The sequence below is a fragment of the Onychomys torridus genome, chromosome 3, assembly GCF_903995425.1.
Source record: "Onychomys torridus chromosome 3, mOncTor1.1, whole genome shotgun sequence".
Classification (NCBI taxonomy): domain Eukaryota; kingdom Metazoa; phylum Chordata; class Mammalia; order Rodentia; family Cricetidae; genus Onychomys; species Onychomys torridus.
Window position 1 is genome coordinate 138,528,759 of NC_050445.1, and position 19,536 is coordinate 138,548,294.

Below are 19,536 nucleotides of genomic sequence, written 5' to 3' on the forward strand. Positions count from 1 at the left end.
CTGGCTTTTTAAAGAGTGAGTCACGCATGCATACAGGACCGCATGTGGCTACTCCACACATGCATGTAGATTACATGGCCATGCATGCGCACTTTATGCAACCATGTAAAGCCACGGAGTCCTAGCCACACGAGATGTTCTGACCTGGAAATGGCTATTTTGAACCGGAAATAATTAGGCGGTCCACCAGGCAAGCAAAACCGTGTGGACATTTGTGATTTTCTATCAGCAGGGGCTTGCCGCAGCTCTTCACACCACACCCACCGCCAGGAGGCAGAAGATGAAGTGCTCACACTCTGCTCAAGCATGCCTCCTTTTTATACAGCCCAGACCCCAAGCCCAGGCAACAGTCCTGCCCACAGTCAAGATGGCTGACACATGCCTTTAATCCCAGCACTGAGAAAGCAGAGGCAGGTGGATCTCTGTGAGTTCAAGGCCAGCCTGGTAGACAGAGTTAGTTTGAGGAGAGCTGGGGACACACAGTGAGACCTTGTCTCAAAATAAAATAAATAAATGAATGAATGAAGAAAGAAAGAAAGAAAGAAAGAAAGAAAGAAAGAAAGAAAGAAAAAGAAAGATGGGTCTTCCCACATGAATTAATATAATCAAGAAAATTCCTCATAGATGTTTCTCTCACAGGAAAGAACTCAGACTTTATTTCTTGTGTAATTTACACAAGCTGGGGTGCGGGAGGGGAGAGGGCAGAATCCGTTGGATGTGTTGAACAGCTCAGAGAAAAACTGCCCAGTACACTAACCTAGGAGTTCTCCCAAGTACTCCCGGGATTGAACTGTTGTAACGAAGTGTCATAGACTTAACAGAAACTAACTTCCAGTGGTTCCTCCATGGGCTGGAAGGGCAAGATCACTCTACGAATCTACTCTCATCAGGTTCTAGTGAGGGCCACCTTGTCTTGGGTTGAAGATGGCTGCCCCTCACAGGCGTTAATAGTCAACACCTGGATCTAGATGATCCCTTACAGGTGTGCTGAGGTTTGTCTCTGAGGTGACGATCACAGAGATGTGCCTCTGTGAGTAATGAAGAGGGAGACCCGCCCCGGATGTGGATGGCAGGACTGGGGGCCTGGACAGATCAAGGGGAAAACCAGAGACCTTGCGTTCCCCATCTTTCTGACACCAGGCCTGCCCTGTCTTCCTGCGAGCTGAACCCTCCGATCCCAAGTGAATTGGTACCAGGCATCAGTCACAGTGCCAGAAGAGCCACCAACATGTTCCCTCTGTCAGAAACAAGTCCCTCGGACTAAACAAGGTTGGGGTTCGGCCGTTCTCTTTAACTTTTATACCATCCTTTTAGATGTATGGCTTTCCTTCCCCCCAGACCTCCCGCTGTTGTTAGGCAGTTCGTCTCAAACTTCAAACCTCAAAAGTTATTGAGAACCCCAAAGAGCTTTTGTTTATGCAAGCTCTGTCGAGCTGGACATTCCAATGGAAGATTTTAAAACAAAAAAATATGCAACATGCATCCCGTGGTTATCAGAAGATGAATCACCACACGTCCTGAAGCCTCCGATGTGCTCCACTGCACGCTTATGGGGAAAATGAGAGAAAAGCAAATAATATCTTGAGGTTTCTGTGGAAATCATTTTGACCCAGACAAAGGTTCTGAAGGACCCCTAAGGCTTCCCCGACTGCACATGGAAAGACATCCATCACTCTTTGGAGAACCGGGGAATAGCGATTACAGTATACGTCCTTAACTCCCAATCTTCAAAGGTTACATCCATTTAGTCACAAACCATACAATACAGTGGTATGGTTTTGCCCTAGATGATTATATGCATTTTAAAGATTTTAAGAAGAAAAGCTTGGGGCTGGAGAGAGAGTTCGGAGTGCTTGCTGCTCCTTCAGAGAACCCTCCATATCCCAGGAATCACATCCAGTGGTTCACAACCACCTGGAACTTCAACACCAGATCTGATGCCCTCTTCTGGCCTCTGTGGGTAACTACACACACACACACACACACACACACACACACACACACACACACACACACACATCTTTTTCTTTTAAATGCATTTTACATTTACTTACAAATTTACCGTTTCTCTCTCCTCTTCCACCGGTTCCAGCCTTTCCTGATGACCTCTCTTCAGCTTCTCATGGGCAGGTCTGCTAATGACATTGCCTTAGTTCATCTGAGTCCTAGAAGATTTGTTTTTCTTTTTTAGATGCCTTGGGGTCAGAGCAAGCCACAGCAGAAGCTGGGCGGTGGTGGTGCACACCTTTAATCCCAGCATTTGGGAGGCAGAGCTAGGCAGGATCTCTATGTGTTCAAAGATACAGCAAGCATGGAGACTCACACCTTTAATCCCAGAAAGAGAGCCTTTAATCCCAGGGAGTGCTGGCAGAGAACAGAAAGATATATAAGGTGTGAAAACCAGGCACCAGAGCTAGTTAAGCATTTGGCTGATGCAGCATTTGGCTGGTTAAGCATTCAGGCTTTCAAGCAGCAGTTCAGCTGAGAGCCATTGGGATGAGGACACAGAAGCTTGCAGTCTGAGGAAACAAAACCAGCTGAGGAACTGGCAAGGTAAGCTAGCTGTGGCTTGTTCTGCTTCTCTGATCTTCCAGTATTCACCCCAATAACTGGCCTCAGGTTTGATTTTATTAATAAGACCATTTAATATTCCTGCTACACATCTCTTCAGCTTCTCACGGGCAGGTCTGCTAATGACATTGCCTTGGTTCATCTGAGTCCTGGAAGATTTGTTTTTCTTTTTTAGATGGAGTCTCAGTATTGACCTAGGCTGGCCTCACATTCATGGTTCACCTGCCTCAGCCTCCCAAGGGTGTGGTTTACAGGCACCTTTTACATCACCAGCTCTTTTGGTAGCATCTTAAAGATGGTGTTTCTGCTATATATTGTTTCTGAGAAGAAAATCCTGACATCATCAAAAATGTCCTCCATGTGCAGTGAGTCCTTTTCTTCTGGCTGCTTTCAGGGACTTCATTCATTCATTCATTCATTCATTCATTTTTGGTCTTGAGGTTTGAACCCAGGGCTTGCACATGTTAAGCAAGCTCTCTATCCTACTCCTTGCTGACTGCTTTCTGGATCTTTCTTTATGTTTGCTGTTGACTCTGTTTTTAATTTTCAATTCTGCTTTGGGTTTACCGAGCTTCTTGGATCCAAAAACACGTCTCTCACTGAAGCTAGGAAAAATTCAGCTGCGGTTTATTTTGTATTTTTCTAGTTAGCCCATAAAACAATGGATTTCATTTATATGCTACTTTGCTCCTGTTCATGCCCTCTTATCTTATCTTCTCCCTCATTTCCACCTCTGCAGGTTCCCTTCTGACAAATACACTCCTCTGTTCTCATGCCCCCATCCACTTCCTCTTGAATCTAGACTCCTTCTCTCTGGGTCTGGTTTATTTTGCTTAACATGATGATCTCTAGTTCCATTCATTTCCTAAAAGTGACTTCTCCTCCTCCTCTTCTTCTTCTCTGAATAAAACACCACTGTGTGTGTGTGTCACATTTTCTTTATTGTCCTGCTGATAGGCCTCTAACCTGATTCCATATCTTGGCTGCTGTATATATAACACTTCCGTAAACACCTATGTGCCTGAATCAGTGGAGCATGCCATCATTTCTTCCAACGATTCTTCTGCATGATTCTCTCTCTCCACTTCTGTTTGAAATTGTAGGAACATATGTGTTCAGAAGCCTTACATTTCCAACAGGTCCCTGAGTTTCTGCTCATTTTAAAAAATGTTTCCTCTGTTCTTCTGGTAGGATTGTTATTATTTCTGTTTTCAAGTTCACAGGCTTCTCCTCCCTGCCTCAACATCATTCTATTAAGCTCACAGCTATTCTTTTTCTTTTCTTTCCTTTCTTTCTTCTTGTTTTGTTTTGCTTTGCTTTGTTAAGATGGAGTCTCACTCTGTAGCCCCAGCTGGCCTAGAACTCATTAATATGTAGGTCATGTTATCCTCAGACTCACAGAGATCTGCCTGCTTCTGCCTCTCAAGACTTAGGACTAAAGATGTGCACTGTCATTCAACTGGCTTGCTTTTTATTGTTATTTGTTTGTTTGTTTGTTGTTGTTGTTTTGTTTTGTTTTGTTTGGGGGGTTGTTTTGGTTTTTGAGGCAGGGTCTTATGGCCTCTGTGTAACTGAGGGTGCTCTTGAATTCTTGATCTTCCTGCATCCACCTCCCAAGTGTTGGGATTATAGTTATGTACCACCCTGACCAGTTTTGCTGCTTTTGATTTTTGAGACAGTGTCTCACTATGTGCCTCATGATCCTCCTGCCTCAGCTCCCTAAATGCGGGGCTCACAAGCATGCATCAGTACACTTGTCCGATTCTTATACTTCATACATTTTATTCTTTGGTACTAGCATTTAAATGTGGCTATGGGGTTTTCTTTTGGGGAATGTAAACATATATTTCACAGCACAGCTTTACACAGAACAGTAACAGTACGTTCCTTCATATTTTACAGAAGGGGTTGAAACATACAGACTTTCTATTAATACTCGTACCATATTGCAGTCAACTCCTAAATAGATACACTGCAGTTTGTTTAGAATTTGAATTTCATAGGAAAAAATCAGAGGAGGAAAAGGAGTAAATTTATGTTATATAACTAATGGAAAAATAAATTCAAGAGGCCATTTACTATGGTCTCACATGACCTGAAGGATATGTTTATTTTCTGTATCAAAACAAAAGAAAGTCATCTGTTTGGAAGTCCTGTGATTGCCAGGTCACAGAATCAGCAGTCCTTCCCAACAGGAGCTACCAATCTCCTTGTCTTGATTGGCAGGTCTTGTCCAAAACAACTGTGCCTCCCCATTGTGGTCCATGCCCGTGTAATTGCAGCCCTTGGTGAGGGTCTTCCTCCTGGGCTACTATGCTTTCCTCTCAGTTGTCAACTTGATGAGATCTGAAATTACCTGGGAGATAAGCCTCTGGTCACGCCTTCTGAGGGATCACCTTACTTAGATGCATTAAGGTGGGAAGAGCGTGGTGGTGTGAATAAGAATGACCCCCATAGCCTCACGTGTTAGAATGCTCGGCCTTAGGGAGTGGCACCATTGGGAGGTGTGGCCTTGGTGGAGTGGGTGTAGCTCTGTTGGAGGAAGTGTGCTACTAGGGTGTGGACTTTGAGATCTCAGAAGCTCAAGCCACACCCAATGGCATTCTTTTCCTGCTGCCTGTGGATCCAGATGTAGAAGGTGCCCCTTCTCCAGCACCATGCCTGCCTCCACTGCCCCATGCTTCCCTCCATGACAATAATGGACTAAATCTCTGAACTGTTAGCCAGCCCTGATTAAATGTTTTCCTTTATAGGAGTTGTCGTGGTCAGGGCTAGAGAAGGCTCAGTGGCTGAGAACACTGGCTGCTCTTCCAGAGGACCTGGGTTCAATTCCCAGCATCCACATGGCAGCTCACAGCTGTCTGTAACTCCAGGTATAGAGTATCCAACACCTGCACACAGACACACATCTAGGCAAGATACCAGTGTATATAAAATAAATAAATTAATTAAAAAAAAAGAGTTGTCGTGGTCATGGTGTCTCTTCACAGCAATTGAAACCCTAACTAAGACAGTCTCCACTTGGTGGAACAGTCTGGGAAGGACTAGGAGGTGTGGCCTTGTTGAAGGTGTGTCACTGTTATGGGATATTTGATCACACTGTGACACTACGAGACCCTTAATAAAGTTAACTGTGAATCAAAGAGCGAGTCAACGACCAGTTGACTGGAGTTAACCATAGAGATTTTGGAGGACCCAGGGTACAATAGAGAGTACAGTAAAAAGTAGAGAGAGGCTTAGAAAGATTCAGGCCCTTTCAATCTGGGAAGCTTGGAGAGAGAGTCAGCTGGTCCCTCCCCAACTTCTTTTTTTTTTTTTTTTTTTTTTTTGGTTTCTCTGTGTAGCTTTGGAGCCTGTCCTGGTACTCACTCTGTAGACCAGGCTGGCCTCGAACTCACAGAGATCTGCCTGGCTCTGCCTCCCAAGTGCTGGGATTAAAGGTGTGAGCCACCATCGCCTGGCCTTCCCCCACTTTCTTAATCTATCAGGGTTTTACCCCAATATCTGATTCCCGAGTTTTATTGATACAGAACAGTTTAGATAACCACTTGCTGTCTCTGGGGGCAGGCTTTGATATTTCAAAAGCCCATTCCATTCCCAGTTACCTCTCTGCCTCGAGGTTATGTCTCAAGATGTAAGCTCTCAGCTACTGCTCCAGTGCTGAGGGCCACAGGAATATATCATAAGAACTCAGCTGGTTATGGCAAAGTCACTACCTGGAGGGATTGGGGAATTTCTCCAGAGGAAGCCAAATCCCAAGGAGTTTTTGGTGTTACTTGCCTTGTTATATATCAGCTGTATTCTGTTATGAAAATCATGTGTGCCTTCATAGTTTTCCCAATTGACTTTTCCCTATGAAGGGCTAACAGTGTGGCCTGATCACTTTCTGGACATACATATTCCAGGTATTTGGAGAACAGCCTCAGGAAAGGCTTTCTCTGGAATCAGATATCTCCCTTAGCCACTTTCAAGGACTACAGGAAACACCGCCCAGGTGAGTGCCCAACTTCCCAGAACTAACAGTGATAACAGCCCACATTCAAGTCTCCTGACTTAAATTCCACAAGGAGACACGGACCAGGTGGACGCCCAACTTTCAAGGACTAACAGTGATAGCAGCCCATATACAAGTCTCCTGACTTAAGGTAAATTCCACAAGGGGACAGACACCTCCTAGGTCAGGTGGACATTAAGTAGTAGCTTTACACAATTTAGCTCGGACCCTCCCTTTTTATACAGGGACTTCCAGGGCAGAGAACAGAGAAGAGAGAAGAGAATGGAAGAACTAGATGGGTAAGAACTTGAGAGGAACAAACTGAGATGGGGAAGAACTAGATTGAAGGGCTAGAAGAGAGTACTAGAGGAATGAGATGGAAGATGAGGAAGAGCCAGATGGGGAAGAACAAGATGAGGAAGAGCCAGATGAGAGAGAAGGAGATGGGAGAAGAGCTGATAGGAGAAAGAACTAGATGGATAAGAACCTAGAAGGGGGCCAGCCATGGTGGTGCACACCTGTAATCCCAGTACTTGGGAGGCAGAGGCAGGTAGATCTCTGTGAGTTCGAGGCCAGCCTGGTCTACAGAGCTAGTCCAGGACAGGCTCCAAAGCTACAGAGAAACCCTGTCTCGAAAAACCAAAAAAAAAAAAAAAAAAAAAAGAACCTAGAAGGGACAGAACTAGATGAAGGAATTAAGATAGAACCTAGAGGGGACAGTAGTTAAATATAGAGAGAAATCAGGAAAAAAAAAAAAAAAGGAGCTAGACATGAGAGCAAAATAGAAGCCGTGTAGAGAGAAAACTATCACAGAATAATAAAGTGTATGAACTAAGGAGTTTCGTGTACATAGATTCATTTCTTTTCATCAAAGATTAATTATCAGCTGGTTGTAGATTCTTCCCGGACTCTGGGAGGGGCTGGACCCCGACAGGCCCCGGTACTCCAGCATCACGCCTGCCTGACTGCTGCCATGCTCCCACCATGATGGTTATGGACTCAAACTCTCTGAAACTGCAAGCTCCAGCTTTCTTGTCGTTGCCTTAGTTATAGAAATATCAATATAAAATTGATATTGCAATAGAAAATCAATTAGGACAGACCCACACTACTGATGGAGTTTGGTCCTAGACCGTAAAAAGGGGAAAGTCAACTCAACACGAGCATTTGATGTCCTCTGCTTCCTGACTGTGGATGTGTTGTGCCCTCATCGCAAGACCACCACAAAGCTGATATCCGATGCAAAACACACAGGGGTTTATTGATAACAAGCAAGCTCGGGCTTGGTCCAACACCCCAACACAGCGTGTCGAGGACGGCCCTGAGCTCTCAGAATGAGGTGTTTTTAAAGGGAAAAACCTCAAGCAGGATGGTACAAGCCTTGGCATCACATGATTGGATGAGGGTGTGTAACCTTTGAATTTCCTGGTTGGGGTTATAGTTATCATTTTTGGGCAGGCCTGGACAAGTCCCAGGCTCTGTCCTTGAGCTGCCATGGAGCCTGGCTGGCCTCACACATTCACATTAATCCATGCACATAGCTCTAAGTTGGTGAGGGGTCCCAGACAATAAACAATTGACTGAACCTTGAGCAGCCAGAATATGTGCAGAAAGGACTGTATCTTTTGTTCATGGCCCTCCCAGAGACTGCTTGCTCAAGTTTCAGGAAACTGAACTTGAGGCCTGACCTCTGAGGGAAGACTGACAGCCTATTATGGCATCTGCCTGGTCCTCTCAGATACAGTGTGACCCACTGCTTCAAATCATTGCTGCCTTGACTTCCTTGTCATGAGGGACTGTTTCTTTGATCCATGAGCCAAAACAAACCCTTTCTTTCTAAGTTGCCTTTGTTGGGGAGTATTAAAACAGGAAAATTAGCTAAGGCAGCTGTATACCCAGTTCAAGGTCATCCTGGGTCTCATCTATATGAGACCCTGTCTCAAAAGGAAACCAAATAAACAAATACAAACAATTGCAAAATCAAACTGTGTGCCATTCTTTCTAGTATCTGGGAAACTTGATTTACTAAATGGGTCGATTCTTCTAGGTCAGGAATATCCTGGGTCATCGGTTGGTCATGGTGATATTTATTAGTAGTGATCTAACTTTGGCTATTGTTAAAATCTTTATTGCCTTACATACTGTCCCTCTCTTTCCCCCTTATTGTAAGTGTATTTTCCTTGCATCTTTATATGTTTGCTGTTTCCAACATCTGTGTCATTTTGAAAGATTATCTCCTTTGAGGACTGAGATTCCAGCTCCCAAGCCACTGCCCAGGGTTACTCAGAGAATGCTCCTCAAGAGCGAGGGCTCAGAAAAGTTTCCTATCTACAATAAATTCACACACATTCTGAGGGTCAATTTCTTTTGTTCTTCTTTACAGCTCTAATTCTTCCTAGTTCTACTTCCTCCTAAGTTCTCATTCTTTCTCGTTCTCCTGTTCTGCACAGCTATATACATATTTTTCAGGAGGTTTTTTTCAATAATAAGAAAAGTTACAAGGCTACCTCTGAAAATCATAGCACATTCCTTGAGTAAATGATAAGGAGCAGAGCCATTTACCATGGCAACACAAGGTTTCAAGGTTCCTGGTGTAAGACTGTGACCAGAGGCCGGGGCACAGTGCGCAGTGAGACAAACTGCAGAGATCTGCACAGTTAGGTCTTCATCAGCCAGACCTAGCAAGCGAAGAATTGACACAGTGTCTTAGGTTGCTTTGTGTTACTAACCTTGGTTAGACATCTGCAACTCTGTCCTTGTGTATATCTGTAAAGATTTAACTTACAATCCAGTTACAAAGACACTCAGTCCAGTTTGAACTTGTACTGACTGAGGTAAAAATGAGCTAATTGTGTGTAGTTTGTCTTAGACTGGGGAGAAATTGTTCTTATGTTAGTCTGAGTTTAAGGAACAAAGCAGGCTTTTAAGTGTTTCACAGTCCTTGTGGGACAACAGATCTAGTTATGAAGCATATTCTAGTATATTCTATTCATCAAAATTATACATCTTCAGTAGAAATCATCTTCCAGACCATCCACAGCTGTATACGTGCCCAGTAGATGAAATATATTCATGAGATAAACACACAAGCAGTGGGGAGAACACCCATAGCAGTTTTTAGGGATGAGATGTGGTGGCACATGAGAAAAATTACAGACAGAAGCAACTAGTCATTTACAGTTAGTGGCCCATGGCCTTGCCAAGTGGGGCTTCCAATCAGAGAATCATTCAATTGGTGAGGCAACCTGCTGAACACTAGTTGTCACCTGCTGTATACTCCCATGGCCTCCAACAATCTCTCTGTCTTAGTTCAGGTTTCTTTCTTTCTTTTGTTTCTTCTTCTTCTTCTTCTTCTTCTTCTTCTTCTTCTTCTTCTTCTTCTTCTTCTTCTTCTTCTCCTTCTCCTCCTTCTCCTTCTCCTTCTCCTTCTCCTTCTCCTTCTCCTCCTCTTCCTTCTCCTTCTCCTCCTCCTCCTCTTCCTTCTCCTCCTCCTCCTCCTCCTCCTCCTCCTCCTCTTCCTCCTCCTCCTTCTCTTTCTCCTTTCTTCTCCTTCTTCTTCTTTTTGGGACAAAGTTTCCCTATGTAGCCCTAGCTGTCCAGGAACTCACTTAGTAGACCAGGCTGGCCTCAAACTAACAGAGATCTGCCTGCCTCTGCCTCCCTAATGCTCAGATTAAAGGCATGTGCCACCACTGCCTGGCTAGTTCAGGTTTCTATCGCTGTGAAGAAACAACATGACTATAAGCAACTAGGAGAAGAAAGTGTTTATTTTGCTTAGTCTTCCACATCACAGTCCATCATCGAAGAAAGTCAGGGTAGGAACTGATGCAGAGGCCATAGAGGAGTGCTGTTTCCTGGATAATTGGGCCTGGTTTTTGTTTGTTTGTTTGTTTGTTTTGTAATCAACCCCCTTTTAATAAAAATAAACACTTATAAATAATATTTTGGGAATTTGGGCATAGCTTCTCAAACTACTTCCTGCAGGTTGAGGGCACTGGCAATCTAATAGGGATCCTGGGGAAATTAAGAATTATGGTCAAGTCCTGACTAGAGTAGTCTGTGAGGCTGCATTGTCTAAGCCAGTTGCCTTGAAGCCGTTCTGGATATTGGGTTATCTGGGCCATGGTGTATTGGTGAAATTATTAAGGCCACTCCATGTAGTTAAAAGGGAGGTTTATTTTGTGGGGTAACTTACAAATGAAGGGATAGGTTGTAGGGTCTGGCAAAGGTATGGCGCAGTCCGGCGGTGTTCTCTGGAGAACTCTGCTCGGTCTCCCTCCAGTGTCCAGGGTCCCAGAACCAAGAAAGAGACCTCTCTCCTCTTGATCCTGGGTCTTCAGCTTCCTCCCTCAGCCCTGCCTTGTGGGCGTGACCATTACCAAAGCCTCAATGGGGGTTGGAACTTCCAGGCCAATGCTGGGATGGCTACCCACTACAATGGTGTCATCGGAGACTTTTCAGGGGGTCTTGGCTGATCAAACCATATTAGCCTGGAAGCAATCCACAGGTTCTCATCTTCTGTGGAAACAAAAGCAGAACCTCTTTTCCAAAGCAATGTATCCTTAGATACAAACTTTGAAGTCAAGATATCTTTTTAAAATACACACACACACACACACACACACACACACAGGCTTAACTCAGCAGCCTTTATAATCAAATGTTGTTCTGTGGTTAAAAATCTCAAAGACAATATAATCCAGACTCTGTGTGATTCCCATCTTTATGTGGCTTATTTTTTATATTACTTTTACTGTCCCTTTAAAAGACTTTATTTTTTAAAACTATTTCTTTATACAACTGCATATACTCATTTTCCTCTCTCTTCCAAGCCCACATACATTTTTACATATAATTTAAACCATTTAGATTTTTATTCCATCTGAATCTGACTTATTGTGAATCTATAATCCTTATCTGACCAAGAGAGATTTTTAAACTGCTACACTGCATCATGTTTAGGACTGAAGCTGCTGATTCTACCCATTTCAGCTTTTCAACATGGCGGAGGTACCTCACCTCCAGCTCTGGGAGCCATGTTCTTGGTTGACTGTGGGAGGCAATGGGTCCATGCCTCCATCCACCAGTGTGTAGCCCAGAAACTTTTTTTTCTTTTTGTACTAGCAAAGGCCAAGTCTAGCACGCAGCTTACTACGCAGCTTGGAGCCGCCTCTGTGTACTGCGGTGGGAATCTACCATGCTGCAGGTCAAGCCTACATGCTGCAAACCCGAAGGCTGAGGCTGGCCTGAGAGACACACTAGGAACTGTTTTTAGCTCCATTTTAGAATCCTTTTTTAAGTTCTCTCAAGTTTTAGGTGGAAAGTTGAGCCAACACATTGGGCAGCCAAATGTAGCTGGAAGTTTTCCTGTGTCCTGCCTGGTCCCGCAGGTGCTCAGACCCAAATAAATACACAGAGGCTTATATTAATTACAAACTGTATGGCCATGGCCCATGGCTCAAGCTTCTTGCTAGCTAGCTCTTATAACTAAATTCAGCCCATTTCCATTAATCTGTATGCTGCCATGTATTCCCTGGCTTTACCTGTGTGCCATTACATGCTGCACCCTGGATAGTGGGATGACGTCTCCGGACCTGATTTTTTGTTTGTTTGTTTTGTTTTTGGGGTTTTTTTTGTTTGTTTGTTTCTTTTGTTTTGTTTTTAAAGACAGGGTTTCTCTGTGTAGCTTTGTGCCTTTCCTGGAACTCTTTGTAGGCCAGGCTGGCCTCGAACTCACAGAGATCCACCTGCCTCTGCCTCCCGAGTGCTGGCCACCAACGCCCGGCTGATTTTTTTTTTTTAAGATTTATTTATTTATTATGCATACAGAAGGGTGTAGTTAGAGTTTTCCTGCCCAGTCAGGACAAATCTCTCTTACCCCTCAGTCCCACAGTCGCTCAGACCCAACCAAGAAAGCACACAGAAACTTACATTGTTTACAAACTGTATGGCTGTGGCAGGCTTCTTGTTATCAACTTCTTCTATCTTAAATTAACCCATTTCTGTTAGTCTATACTTTGCCACATGGCTTGTGGCTTACCAGTGTCTTTACATGTTGCTTTTCATGGTGGCGGCTGGCGGTGTCTCCCTCCAACCTTCTACTTCCCAGAATTCTCTTCTCTCTTGTCCCGCCTATACTTCCTGCCTGGCCACTGGCCAATCAGAACTTTATTTACACAGAGCGAGATCCACAGCAGAAGGGGGCGCCAGATCTCATTGCAGATGGTTGTGGGCCACCATGTGGTTGCTGGGAATTGAACTCAGCACCTCTGGAAGAGCAGTCAGTGCTCTTAACCTCTGAGCTATCTCTCCAGCACCACCCCTCCCCGCGCCTGATTTTTCACAGGACCACCAGCCCATTGGTGACACTGTCCCAGTGAGCTGGGCTTTCCCACACCAATCAGCAATCACGAAAATGTACCACAGGCTTGCCCAAAGGCAGAACAGGTGAGGGCATTTTTCCAGTTGAAGTTCTCTCTTGCAAACTGACTCTAGCTGCTGTCAAATTGACACAAGACTAGCCAGCACATTCTGCAAATTAACTTTTCTCTTAAGCACGGTTTGTGGTTTTCTTTCCTTACATTCTGAGTAACTTTGGATTATGTATTAGTTATTTCCTCCTTGTTGTGCTAAAATGGCTAACAAAAGCAGCTTAAGGGGAAGTGTTAGTTTTTATCTCACAATGCAGTAGTTGGCATTACATCATGGTAGCATGGAGAGGGAAAGCCTGGTGAGCAGGAAGATCGGGAATTGGAGGCAGCCTTCTGAGAGACCCTGTCTCATCAGCACCAACCTCTAAGGACTGAGAGTATTTCAGTTCACTGTTAACTTTTCTCTTTTCACACATGCTATTTATGAAATAGTTGTTCACCTGACTAAATATGAATATTCTTACTTCTTAAAAATGTGTATTAGCTCTTCAGAGCACTTTCTTTAAACAGACTAATTTTGGAAGTATGTGTCATATTTTGATAGAGGTTCTGATTTACAAGCTAAACTTGACTTGTGAGATGCTACAAGGAAAACCTTGTGGCTTTTGACTTCCTCCTTCTTTTAGTGCCTGTCCTCTGAGCTCTGGAGTGTGTCCTGTGGGCTGTGGAATGATCTGCTCAGGAAATGCTGGTGGAAACCGTACTGCCTTCATGTCTGAAAGTCATGGTTGGATTAGCAGTTTGGAGAATTTATTATGATTGGCTTTGTACCTATAAGGAGAGACTTCCGTTTGTTTCTCTTGTGAATGTTGGTGATTAGTGTCACTAAAGTGACTGACTCCCTTTTAAAAGCTGAGTTTAGAAATGACGTTGGTGTAGAATGTGACATTGAGCCACTTGCTCTAGTGCGTTCATCGTCACTAGCTGAAAATAGGGGCTAGGAAGACAGGATGACACCAGACAGACTAGTACAGTCTCCATGGAAAGTGAAAGTTTGCATTCGAACATTCCATATCTGAGTGAATGTTTCACCTTTATCTTGAATGATTTTGAAGTACATCATTTCCATATTTTAACATGATTCTACCCCAGATACGTGTTTTGAGTACAAATGCATACAGTTTTAGGATGTGCTTTAGAACCTCAGCTTATCTGTCTTACATAAAAATACATCCATTTGAGTGAGATATCTTTGATCTTGAAGCATGGTAATTCCATTCATTTAGCCATCTAATCATTGTGTAACAAGATAACGTTTTATTGTGGGTACTGCACCTTTAATGAAATGTGGGCTTTGTTTCCATGTTTATCTTTGTGATGGTACTAAAATGTCTCTAATACTTACTGCATGTTGGTTAGATCTGAAAGATAGCTATTGCATATTTGCTACTGTTCATTAGAACACATTTATATTAAGCAAAGGAAGAACTATACAGTTGTACATGCTTTGCCTTTAAAAAAGAAAAAAAAAAAAACCTACCCAGCATGCACAAGGCTCTGAGTTCAGTCCTCAGCACTGCATACACTGAGCATGGTAGTGCACACTTGTTCATTCTAGCCCTTGGAAAGTGGAGGCTTAAGGATCAGAAGTTCAGGATCATCCTCAGCTACACATTGAGTTTGAGGCTACCCTGGGCTACATGAGACCTTGCATACAAAAGAAAGTGAAAAGGCCTGGTGATGAAGGAAAGTCCAATTCAGGAAGTAGATCTGCCTCGCCTCACTCTGCTCCCCTCCCAACAGACAGCTCCAGGGCCCACATGGACTTATTGTCTTTCCCACTCCCAGCCACGGCCAAGTGTTACCATCCACACAGTGTCAGCTCTGAAAAGACTGTGCCTGTGTTGGTGCCATAATTATTCAGGCAGATACCTCTGCTTCTTATAGGAGGCTCCAGAACACAGGAAGTGGTAATGAAGGTAGGACAGGGGTAAGGCTGTTACCCCCAAACCACAGGGGCCTGGAGTCACCAGCAACACACACAGTCATCTGTCCCAAGTCCCTCGGGGCTTCCTACCCTTCACCCAAATACAAACTTTGGCCATAACACCCAGGTGGGAGTAAAGTGGACCCTCATATTCAAAGGTAGATTCCCCACCCCAGGGACCAGCATATGCCAGCCCTGGGCTCCCCGTCTCTTTCCCCTCTCGGTTCCCTGTCTTTCCAACCAGCCTCCACCCAGTACTTCAACTCCTGGCCATGTAGAATGAGCATCTGTTCTGATTTTTCCCAGAATTTCTTTGTTTTAAAAGTGAAATCTCCTTATCCAGGAAACCCCTCATTCCCATTGAAATCAGAACAGTGTGTCCCAAAATACCCCTGAGTCCCATGCAGGACAGAGCCACGGGCCCTGACACCTGCCCAGGAGTGCTGTGGATATCGCTCTGTGTAAATAAAGTTCTGATTGGCCAGTGGCCAGGCAGGAAGTATAGGCGGGACAAGAGAGAAGAGAATTCTGGGAAGTAGAAGGCTGGGGAGAGACACCGCCAGCTGCCGCCATGAGAAGCAACATGTAAAGACACTGGTAAGCCACAAGCCATGTGGCAAAGTATAGATAAGCAGAAATGGGTTAATTTAAGATAGAAAAAGTAGATAACAAGAAGCCTGCCATGGCCATACAGTTTGTAAACAATGTATGTTTCTGTGTGCTTTCTTGGTTGGGTCTGAGCGACTGTGGGACTGGTGGGTAAGAGAGATTTGTCCTGACTATGGGCCAGGCAGGAAAACTCTAACTACAAATGGTGCCCAACGTGGGGCAAGAATTTCCACCTAAAACCTGAGAAAAAAGATTCTAAAATGGAGCTAAAAACAGCTTCCTAGTTGTCTCTTTCAAGTTAGTGGCAGCCTGCCGGTTTGAGCTACTATGGCAGGTTCCTGGCATGTGCATCTGACCTGCAGTGTGGCAGGAATGAGGAGTCTACAAGCGGCACATTACTCTGCTGCATGGTAGATTTAGCCTTTGCTAGTTAAAAAAAAAAAAAAAAAAAAAAAAAAAAAAGTTTCTGGGCTATGCACTGCTTTGATAGAACTGCTTCTGATAGTTGATGGTACACATGGCTCCAGACCCAGAGCTGGCGGTAAACTGTACCACCGCCATGTTGGGAAGCTGAGGTGGGTGGAGCCAGCAGCCACAGAGGCGTTTCAATTTTACAAAGATGGATATTACACAGAGAATCTGGTTTGTGTTGTCTTTGGGATTTTTAACTACAGAAAAAGATTTGATCTTAAAAGCTGTTGAGTTAAATAAATATGTAAATTTTAAAGGTAACTTGACTTCAAAATTTGGATATAAGGATATGTTGCTTTGGAAAAGAGTCTCTGCTTTTGTTTCCACAGAAAGCCAGAGGCTGTGGATTTGTTCCAGATTAAGATACATCAGGTTTGATCAGCCAAGACCACCTGAAAGGTCTCCGATGACACCATGGCCCAGATGATCCAACATCCAGAATGCTTTCAAGGCAACTGGCTCAGAGGTTCACCCTAATGGACTACTCCATAATCCTAAAATTTTCTTTGTGTCCCCATAAGATACAGCGCCCCCCTCCAGCAGGAAGTAGTAAGAAAAACTACGCCCACATTCCCAAAATTATCAAGCTGGCTTTGGAGATGGAATTGGCTCATTCCTTCTCTAAACCCAGACATATTGCTAAAAAAAAAGGTTAAGAGATTCTTGTGTCCCAAATCAGAAGAGCCCTCTGGTGTGGGGCAGAGAAAAACTAATATTTTTATTTAAATCGGGTTGATTATAAATGTGATCTCTTTCTAAAGAAGAAAGGGGGATAGGATATAGATATAATAGGATAAAAGGGTAGATTAAGGAACTTACTTTTAAAGAACAACAACTTGTTTAAAATGTTTCACATTGGTATAGATTTTAGTCTATTGATAAAAACTTAAAGTTAATTTTGTTATACTGTGTGTATATTTCTACTCGTGTTTAAGGTATTATGTTCTTATAGCTCATTTAAAATTGTAATTAATAATTAATCATCTGTGATAATCATACTCGTAGCCATGTTAGTTAAGTCTTCTAGGTATACACAGAGATATTTCAGATAGATGGGTAATCTTCAAATACTTCAAAGACCTTCAGAATATGGCATTTAAAATATTTTTAAAATTTAGACTTTCTGGACAGTGAGACATGTCTGCTCCTGGCAACACCAATTTATTTCAGAGAGGAGGATGGGCATTGAAGACACTTCATATCTTATCTTCACCTTGGCAAAAATAGCCATTTGGGCAAGAAACAGTTCTTACCTGGACTGCTTGATCAACTGGACATGCAGGACCCATAGAAAGGTGACCACTGAACTTTGCTTGACAAAATGGTCCTTCAGGTTCCTTCTTTGCAGAGGAAACTGCCAGACATTCTACAGGACACTGAGAGAAGTGACTGAGAGACTCTAGCCCTGTGGGCTGAAGACAAATGCCCCAAATTTACAAAAGAACATTAGGTGACTGTCCAGGCTGCCAGCTGTCTCTGTCTACTCTTGCAAGACTCCCAAAAGTTGCTTGCATCCTTCTGCTAGTTCTCAGGTAACATTATATCCTTCTGAGGTCTTTGATGTGGTTGAAGAATAGATAGTTATAATTTCCTCAGTTATGATAAAAGATAAGTTAGTTATAAAACCTTAGACTCACAAATATAAGATAGATAGGATATCTTCTTTAATATTGTAACTATAATTCTTGCTAGATAATTGTTTTGTTATATGTAATTGTACTATGTAAAAGTTAAAACCTTCCTTAAAAAAAAAAAAAAGAAAAGGGGAAGTGCTGTGGATATCGCTCTGTGTAAATAAAGTTCTGATTGGCCAGTGGCCAGGCAGGAAGTATAGGCGGGACAAGAGAGAAGAGAATTCTGGGAAGTAGAAGGCTGGGGAGAGAAACCGCCAGCTGCCGCCATGAGAAGCAACATGTAAAGACACTGGTAAGCCACAAGCCATGTGGCAAAGTATAGATAAGCAGAAATGGGTTAATTTAAGATAGAAAAAGTAGATAACAAGAAGCCTGCCACAGCCATACAGTTTGTAAACAATGTAAGTTTCTGTGTGCTTTCTTGGTTGGGTCTGAGCGACTGTGGGACTGGTGGGTAAGAGAGATTTGTCCTGACTGGGCCAGGCAGGAAAACTCTAACTACACAGGAGTCTCCTTTAAAGACTCTCTTCTCCAGAAGATCTCCTGGGACATCCTGTCTGAGGGGCTAGCCTGGGCACTCAGGTTCCTGCCTCTCTTAATGAATGACCAGAAGCTTGGGAACAGAGTGCAGACTGTCAAGGACAAAAGAACAAGGCCAGCTACTGAAGAACTCTTCACCTTAGCCAAGCTCTTTTCTTCCTGACATATTGGTCAAGGGCCAAAATGACTGTTCACCCCGTGAATACAAGCCATCTCTGGCTTCCCAGGAACTCTGTGTGACCCTAATAGAGGAGGAAACAAGTTTGAGTAGTCCTTGGGAGTCCAGCTAGAAGGACCCACTCCTCCAAAGATGATTACAGACCAGATGCATGCCTGTAACCCCAGCACTCATGAGACTAAGAGGTCAAAGCTAGCCTGGGCTACAAATTGAGAGTGTATCTCAAAACAAACAAACTGAAATGGGCTGATGGTGTAGCTTAGTAGTAGGGTACTAGCTTAGCATGTGCAAGGCCCTAGATTCGATCCCAGTCCAGAAAAAATTTTTAAAAAGGGAAACCATCTCCAGATGTGCATGGGTTTGGGGCATGGCACAGGGGGTAGATCATTTCTCAATGTTGTGTCTAGGAAACTGGGTGCCCTGATCCCCACTCCCTGCCTATTCCTTCACCAACATGGACTGTATCTCTCTAATCTTTTTAAGTCTGCAGAAACCAAGGACTCTGAACATACTTGTCTTAGATACTGTTCTATCACTGTGAAGAGATACCATGGCCAAGGCAACCTACAGAAGAAAGCATTTAATAGGGAGCTCATTTACGGTATCAAAGGGTTAGTCGGTTATTGTCATGAAGAGGGGCACGGTGGCAGGCAGGCAGGCATGGTGCTGGAGAAGTACCTGAGATTTCACATCTGATCCACAAGTTGCAGGTGGAGAGAGATCAAGACTGGGCCTGGTGTAGAGGGATCAAGCACTCCAATATGTGAGCCTACAGGGAGCATCCCCAGCCTACGGGGAGCATCCCCATTCAAACCCCACACTACGCCCTCGGTTTGTAACGTGTTGCTTTTGTGAGAAGCTGAATAACCAGATGCAAAATGGAAGAAGCAACTGGCTCTGCAGTGCAGACCTTCCTGCATACCTGCTTCCTCTAAGAACAGGACAGCCCACCTCCACTGTGCTTCCCGACCTTCTCACACTCACCAAGCCATAAGTGAGTTGGCTTCCTTATTGGGTGCAGGGAGAAACCCTCTAACTCAAGCTGTGGCTCCTGATATTAGTCCTAGAGCATGAGTTGAGTCCCTAGGGATCCAGAGATCGCTGGGCTGGACCACAGCCCTGACCCTGCTCGACAAGGAGCCTCCAGATGTTGTGGTTGGGAGTCAAATGACGAAGTGCAG